This window comes from Bos javanicus, chromosome 14 (genome assembly GCF_032452875.1).
Source record: "Bos javanicus breed banteng chromosome 14, ARS-OSU_banteng_1.0, whole genome shotgun sequence".
NCBI lineage: Eukaryota > Metazoa > Chordata > Mammalia > Artiodactyla > Bovidae > Bos > Bos javanicus.
The window spans coordinates 66,809,339-66,817,396 of NC_083881.1; the positions used below are offsets into that span (position 1 = coordinate 66,809,339).

An 8,058-nucleotide genomic window follows, 5' to 3' on the forward strand; every position below is an offset into this window, starting at 1 on the left:
AATTTTCTCTTGAATTTTAGTCCCAAGGACAAAATATTTGTTTCTATTTTAATGAATGAGAATTATATAAGTCACCAAATTGCCTATCTACCTCTAGAAAAATCTAAAGCAAAATTTAGGATTCAGTTATAGAAACTCTCTGTAGTCTGAGTTTTATATAATAATCTTCCTCGTTGTGGTACATGCTTTTTATATTTTATCTTTATTTTAATGATTGAGAAGTATATGTATCTGTTGGCTAAACCACTGCAAATACTTTTCAGAGTAGCTAGAATGGGCTTCCCTGGTGGCTCAGCAGTAAAGAATCCACCCGCCAATGCAGAAGACTGAGTTTGATCCCTGGATCAGAAAGATCCCTTGGAGAAGGAAATGGCAACCTATTCCAGTATTCTTGCCTGGGAAGTTCCATGAACAGAGGAACCTGGAGGGCTACAGGGGTCGCAAAGAGTTGGACACAACTTACTGACTAAACAACAAGATTGCAAATAATAAATATAATGCAATATATACTGTGTATTAATATTGTTGCTTTATAAAGTAAATTCTAATGATTTCAGGAGAATTTTTGATGGTTTATGGAATCTGCAGACTAGTAACTTTTTATGCTTAAACATGTAGTAAATGAGATATTAGTTATTACTGTGTTTCAGCTATTAAGCAACTGTCTATAGGGCTCCTGGAGCAATCTGAGGATGTACTTAAGTTGTAGAAAACTGGAATTAAAGACAGTTCACGCAAAGATTTTTACTGAAAGGGGAAGGGCTGAGGCTGGTAGCCATTGGTGAAGAGTTATTTATTCCATGAAGGAATCAAAGAAAATCTGAGAGTAATTGGCCTTTTATAATTGGTAGAAGCTTTTGCTAGTTACTTTTAAGTATGTTTCCAGTTTCATATTTCTGATATCTATTCTGGAGTGGTGTCTTCATTCCAGCTACTTTAGCATCAGTTGAAAATGCAGTGTGTCAACGGCCTGTCTATGCAATACCAAGAATGGATTAATGGCTTTTTTCCTAACTATGTACACAGAGTAGTTGTTTTGACTTTGGCAGACACAACTCCAGGTTTCCCAAGTGGCGCTGGTGGTAAAGAACCCACCTGCCAATGCAGGAGACATAAGAGACGCAGGCTGGATCCTTGGGTTAGGAAGATTCTCTGGAGGAGGGCACGACAACCCACTCCAGTTTTATTGCCTGGAGAATCCCATGGACAGGGGAGCCTTGTGGACTGCAGTTCTTACAGTCGCACAGACTCGGACACAACTGAAGCAACTTAGCATGCAGGGCACTCAGATATAACCCCAGTATACAATTTTAAATAAGTCCATGGACTTATTTAAACACTTTTCAGAAAGGAAGCCACTTTTCTGGAAGGTAGCAAGCCATGTGGTCTATCAGGGTCACAAACTTGTTTTCCACTAAATGTTTTTTGGGGTTTTGCATTAAAATATGAGATGTAGAAATAGCACCAACAGAAAGGGTTGTCATTGTGACTTGCATCTCTGTGGAGTGGTATTTCTGGGTCACTGGGCATTCTCTGCTCTTGGATTTAGTGACATGTCAGTGAATGCTTATTTCAAAAGTTGTCAAGTCTTAAAACCTTTAGGCCCTTTAGCCCCTGTCCAGCTCTCCTGTGGCCTTGATTGGTCCTCAGTTGACCTCTGTGGCAGAGTGAGTTTGATCTGTTGCTTTGGGCCTTTTTGCCGTGGCTGCTTGTTCTTTTGGGTTCACTTTGGAGGACTCAATGCAGCTGCTTTTGGCACCTGAGTCTGTAACCTTTTTTGAATTTCTCCTTCACAAGCTCTTGTCACAGACTCAAGTCCCAAAGGCACATGCTAACTCAGTCCAGATGCCAGGAAGATCCAGCCCCAGCTGGGCCATCTGACCCTAATGAGTGGGCAGCCATATGCACAGTTAATTAAAACTGAGGTTGAAAAAATAAAATGAGTTTTCAAGTGCACTTAGCAATGGTTAAGTCTTCCTTTTGCAAAACCTAAACCACTTGCATAGCCACCAGGAAAAAGGGGAAAGCTACTTGTATTAATTCTGTCTCCTTCAAAATCTCAGTTTACTAGCTGTCACATGGATCTATGTGATATACAGAAAAGTCTACTGAAAGACGTTACAAGACAGATACAGTAAAAAAGAAAGCTCTGCTTTCAGCGAGCTTATAGCCTAGTGAGGCATTGAAAATTTAAACTCTCTCCTTCAATGACTTCAGTGACTGGAGACTAAGATTTTCTTTATTTTCTGTGATGCTCTGCAGGTAGGACTTGTCACTTACCTGTGTGGTTCCATGGCACACTGTGCTTGCCCCTGTATCCTGATGTTCTTGTCTCCCTCATTCCACTGTGAGGTTCAGTGGTTATACCTGAACCAAGTATTATGTTACATGTTCCAGAGTGTTGTGAGCCTGCTGTTAAATCATAGGTGCATGCTAAGTCACTTCAGTCGTGTCCGACTCTGTGCGACCCCATAGACAGCAGTCCACCAGGCTCCCCTGTTCCTGGGATTCTCCAGGCAAGAACACTGGAGTGGGTTGCCGTGCCCTCCTCCAGGGATCTTCACGACCCAGGGGTTGAACCTGCATCTCTTAAGTCTACCTGCATTGGCAGGCAGGCTCTTTACCACTAGCGCCACCTGGGAAACCATGGGTAGCTTGATGTTGGCCATAATGGCCATATTTACATCATGAAATTTGGCAAAAGCTACAAAATCAGGGCTAAGAATTTTTTGAGAGTCAATTTACCAGCACATAAGGTCCTTGAAGTCAGCAATATGGCTTTATGTTTGGATCTCCCAAGACTTACAGTATCTGGCATGTGATGGGTAATCAATACCTATTTGCTGAATGAAGGGACTCTACTTGGGCTCTTTAGGACACAAATAGAATGAAAGCAGCCAACCTGGTCTTGTGTAGAATGAAACAAGCTGTCCCAACAATGTAGTGATTTGAGAAACCTGTTGAAAGGTCCCATCTCCTTATCAGAATGCATCCCTTGCTCTCCTGCTGCAGTACTGGATTCCCATATTGATGTCATTTATTTAAAGGAAAGTACACGTTTTGATTGGTTTTAGGGAGAAGTTCACTGGGTGGAGCAACAGCAGAGGAAGAGATGGGGACAAGACAGTGGAGGGTGACACGTTAGCCATACTGAAACGAGGAGTACTTTATCCGCCATACTGAAACCAGGAGTACTTTATCCGCCATACTGAAATGAGGAGTACTTTATCCGCCATACTGAAACGAGGAGTACTTTATCCGACGGCTGTTCCACTTGTGCTCTACCACCGACCTGGCGCTGAGCAGGACTGTGAAATGGGGATTTCTTCCTAATCCTTTCTCATGTCCCTTTCTCTTTGGGGCCTTTCCCTGTAACCTAGGGCCACTACGTCATCCCTTGTTGAGTCAAGGAGCATTTCTGCTCTTTTTAAAGAAAATAGTTCCTTAAGCTCTAGATCTATTTTTCCGATTTTTACTATTCTGTTACAACTTCTCTGTCTTTTGGTCCATTGTCTTTAAGCCTGTTATTCCTGGTTATGACTTCACTGTAATTCAACAGAAGGCTCATAGAAATGGTGGAGATTGACTCCAATGCAGCAAAAACTCCTTTGACAGTATTTGAGGACCTGTGGGAGGAGTGTGGGAGAGGACTTTATAGTGGGGGCAGAGAACATTCAGGACAGTGTGCTTTAAATCCTATCACATAAGCAAACATCTCTACGGCCTCAGTGTAACATAGGTTTTGAGTCATTTTCCATAGAAGTGAGTGTGGGCCTGGCGTGGGTAAGTTTTAATAAAGGGAAGGACGAGAACAGGTCTAGGATAGGGGTAGTGTTCCCTACCACAAATCCTAGACATTTGGAGGGTATTAAGAATATGGAGTGTGGATGTGTGTTGGGGGTGGGGTGGGGGGCTGGAGTGTCGTAGGGGAGGAGGTTTCTGAAAGTTGTAGGCGAGGGGATGGCAGAAGAGTAGAGGGTCTTGGACGAACACGCCTCGAGCTAGCCTTGACTGCCAGCTGTAAGTTTGGTCTTCTTCTACTATTTTTACTAGTTTTCGTAATTTCTGAAAACTTGTAATGGAATAAGCTTCTCAGATGAGATTTCCGGTTTTGTGTTGCTGGCCTGTGAATCCCATGAATCTTTTCTTGGAGGATTTCTAGGTTTAGAAATCCTTGTGCCCCTTGCCCACCCTTTCATTATGCTTTAGAGAGAAGGCGGCTCCCAGTGAAAGGGATTCTCAAAAAAGGCTTATTTACAGTCTACTAGAGGATTCTGCATTGGAGAAGGAAATGGCAACCCACTCCAGTGTTCTTGCCTGGAGAATCCCAGGGACGGGGGAGACTGGTGGGCTTCCGTCTATGGGGTCTCACAGAGTCGGACACAACTGAAGTGACTTAGCAGCAGCAGCAGCAGCAGCAGAGGATTCTGGGAAATAATTTTGATACCAAAAAGCAAAAGGGGCAGAATCTTTTTATTAAAATCTCCACATTTACCTAAGTGTATGTCTTTATTCCTTAGATAAAGTGTGAGGAGCTGGCAGGTGGGGAAAATCCAAAAACCCTCCACATGTTTTGCAGTGTTTATAAGGTTTAGGTAAAGATTTCACCAAGGCTTCAGAAAATTACCTCTCCTCCCTTGACTCAGCTCTCTGTCTGGGAGTGTCAAGTATAGTTGGAGAAAGCGACTTTACTTTTGTCTCCACTGAGACTGGGACAAACAAGTAGCATCCTTAAAAACAGTATGAATAGAGAATTCCCTGGTGGTCCAGTGGTTAGGAAGCCACCTTGCAATGCAGGAGATGCAGGTTTGATCCCTAGTGGGGGAACTAAGATCCTCTGTGTCATGGAATCCCATGGAGCAAGTAAGCCTGTGCGCCACAACTGGAGAGTGTGTGCCCCAGTGAAAGATGCCACATGATGCAACTAAAACCTGACATAGATTAAAAAAGAAATAAACCACAGGGTGAATAGAGGAACGATGCCACTGGGTGAGTGACTTGCAGCAGGGTGTTGGTTTGTGACATTTTGCACAAAGCTCAACTGGAAGCTGCTTTGTCTTTAAAGGTTGCAGGTCACGCGGGGATGCAAGATGGCAGCTAGAGGGAGGCCCCGCGTGTGCGCCTAACCTCAGCTGGTCTGCCCGAGACCACCTGAGTGCCAACCCTAGTCCCCCCGCGTGGCCCCATTTCCGCTCCAACAAGATGAAAAAAACTATCATGAACCAAGAGAAACTCTCCAAACTGCAGGCACAAGTGCTCATCGGTGGGAAAGGAACTGCTCGCAGAAAGAAGAAGGTGGTTCATAGGACAGCCACAGCAGATGACATAAAACTTCAGTTCTCTTTAAAGAAGTTAGGGGTAAACAATATCTCTGGTATTGAAGAGGTGAATATGTTCACAAATCAAGGAACAGTGATCCACTTTAAGAACCCTAAAATTCAGGCATCTCTGGCAGCAAACACTTTCACCATTACAGGCCACGCTGAGACAAGACAACAGACAGAAATGCTCCCCTGCATCTTAAACCAACTTGGTGCAGACAGTCTGACCAGTTTAAGGAGACTGGCTGAAGCTCTGCCCAATCTGTGGATGGGAAATCACCGCTTGCCACTGGAGAGGAGGATGATGAAGTTCCAGATCTTGTGGAGAATTTTGATGAGGCTTCCAAGAATGAAGCAAACAATTGAGTTAATTTCTGGAGAAGATAAATCTTGAAGAAGTTACTGGGAGCTGCTATTTTATATTATGACTGCTTTTTAAAATTTTGTTTATGGATCTGATAAAATCTAGATCTCTAATATTTTTAAGCCTAAGCCCCTGGACACTGCAGCTCTTTTCAGTTTTTGCTTATACACAATTCATTCTTTGCAGCTAATTAAGCTGAAGAAGCCTAAGAATAAAGTTTGAGACAAAGATAAATAAAATTCTTTGCCTAGTAAAAAAAAATAAAAAAAGGTTCCAGGTTAGCGTAGTAAGGGAGTAATCAGTTCAGTTCAGTTCAGTGGCTCAGTCGTGTCTGACTCTTTGTGACTCCATGAACTGCAGTACGCCAGGCCTCCCTGTCCATCACCAACTCCCGGAGCTTGCTCAAACTCATGTCCATCGAGTCGGTGATGTCATCCAACCATTTCATCCTCTGTCGTCTCCTTCTCCTCCTGCCTTCAATCTTTGCCAGCATCAGGGTCTTCTCCAATGAGTCAGTTCTTTGCATCAGGTGGCCAAAGTATTGGAGTTTCAGCTTCAGCATCAGTCTTTCCAATGAACATTCAGGACTGATTTCCTTTACGATTGACTGGTTTGATCTCCTTGCAGTTCAAGGGACTCTCAAGAGTCTTCTCCAACACCACAATTCTAAAGCATCAGTTCTTCGGCACTCAGCTTTCTTTATAGTCCAACTCTCACATCCATACATGACTACTGGAAAAACCACAGCTTTGACTATGTGGACCTTTATTGGTGAAGTAATAGAAGTACTTACTGTGTATCAGGTACTGGGTACTAAGTACTTTCCATGGATTATCGCACTTGGTCTTTTAACAAAACCACCCTGTGAGGTGGTCAGTTATGATCATCCTCATTACATAGGAGAGGACGCTGAGGCAGAGAACAGTTGATTAACTTGTCAGTGGTTAGCACTGGAGATGAGACTGCACACCCAGACATTCTGACTCCTCAGCCTATGCTTCTAACCACGATGCGCTCCTGTCTCCTGCAGGGCAGGGCAAAAACTGCACCAGCATTTTTGGAGCACCTACAGTATGCCAGGTGCTGCACTGAGCCTTTCTATACATCATTCACTTATTTTCTTAACAACACTGTGCAGTTGGTTCTGTTAGATTCCCATTTCACAGAAGAGGAAACTGAGGACATAGGTCACATGATTAGTATGATGGAGCTGTGGGTGGGGGTGGGAATGAAGCATCATATGGGCTTGAACTTCTGCAGCTAAGCATCAGAATGACTAAAAACCCTAGCAAGGACATACACCAGTTTCCATAAAGGTTAACCTAGAGGCCTCACGTAACTGGTCATGAGTATGCTCAGACCCTGCAAACATGTGAGATTTCTCTCCCTGGGTGGTGCTACCCAGAGGTTGCCCTGAGGTTTCTGCTCTGCCTCCCACTGCAATGACTTCCAGCACCACCCTGCGTCCCTCTGCTCTGAGTGGCTCACTTCTCAGGGTCCAGTGGAAACCTTTGGTGCTGCCGGTGGACAGACAGGGTCTTTGGTTTGTTTGTTTGATTGTAGTAATAAATGAATAACAGATAGAAGGAATTTCAGGTACTTCTGCATCACTTTGTTCCTGTTACCAAAATTGTTCTCCATCTTTTTCAGGCAAGAAGAAAGGACCAGCAATCAATGGAATGGAAAAGTCACTAAAAGCAGCGTTTCAAGATGACAAAGATGCTCCCAACCCATGTGGGCAGGTTGAGGGACAGAAGTTTACTGAACATGTCTTGACTTAGCAAGGTTGGCTGAAAGCTGAATTTTATCATTTATCCTTTATTGAACTTCACTTGGTTACTGTGCTCCGTACTTTGGTGTTTTAGAGATTAAACTGGTGGTCCCTTCCCCTCCCCCAATCTCTTTTATCCCTGTTCTGTGCTTAGTCACTCTGTTGTGTCCAGCTCTTTGTGACCCCATGGACTGTAGCCTGTCAGGCTCCTCTGTCTATGGGGATTCTTCAGGCAAGAATACTGGAGTGGGTTGCTATGCCCTTCTCCAGGGGATCTTCCCAACCCAGAGATCAAACCCAGGTCTCCTGCATTGCAGGCGGATTCTTTACAGTCTGAGCCATCAGGGAAGCCCCTCTTTTATCCCTACACTGTACTTACCTTTTATGATCTGGAGATTGGCCATCTCAGTGACTTATGAAATGAGAGATGTCTACAACTGAAAGGTGTACCCATGCCTCATCATTTGAAGACTTACTATTTGTGCTTGAGTTGTTTTCCCAGACACAGAGATAGATTGGCAGTGAGCCATCCATACTACGTTGCTTCAAGCCCCCTGCCTCTAGAAGCGAGTGTAACCCAAGCCTCCTCAAGCCTCCTGCAT

The 8,058-nt window shown here is 43.9% G+C and overlaps 1 pseudogene; it reads left to right on the plus strand.

Moving 5' to 3' along the window:
- Nucleotides 1-4,972: 4,972 nt before the first annotated feature.
- On the plus strand, nt 4,973-5,964 carry LOC133260689 (transcription factor BTF3-like; annotated as a pseudogene).
- Nucleotides 5,965-8,058: the final 2,094 nt, after the last annotated feature.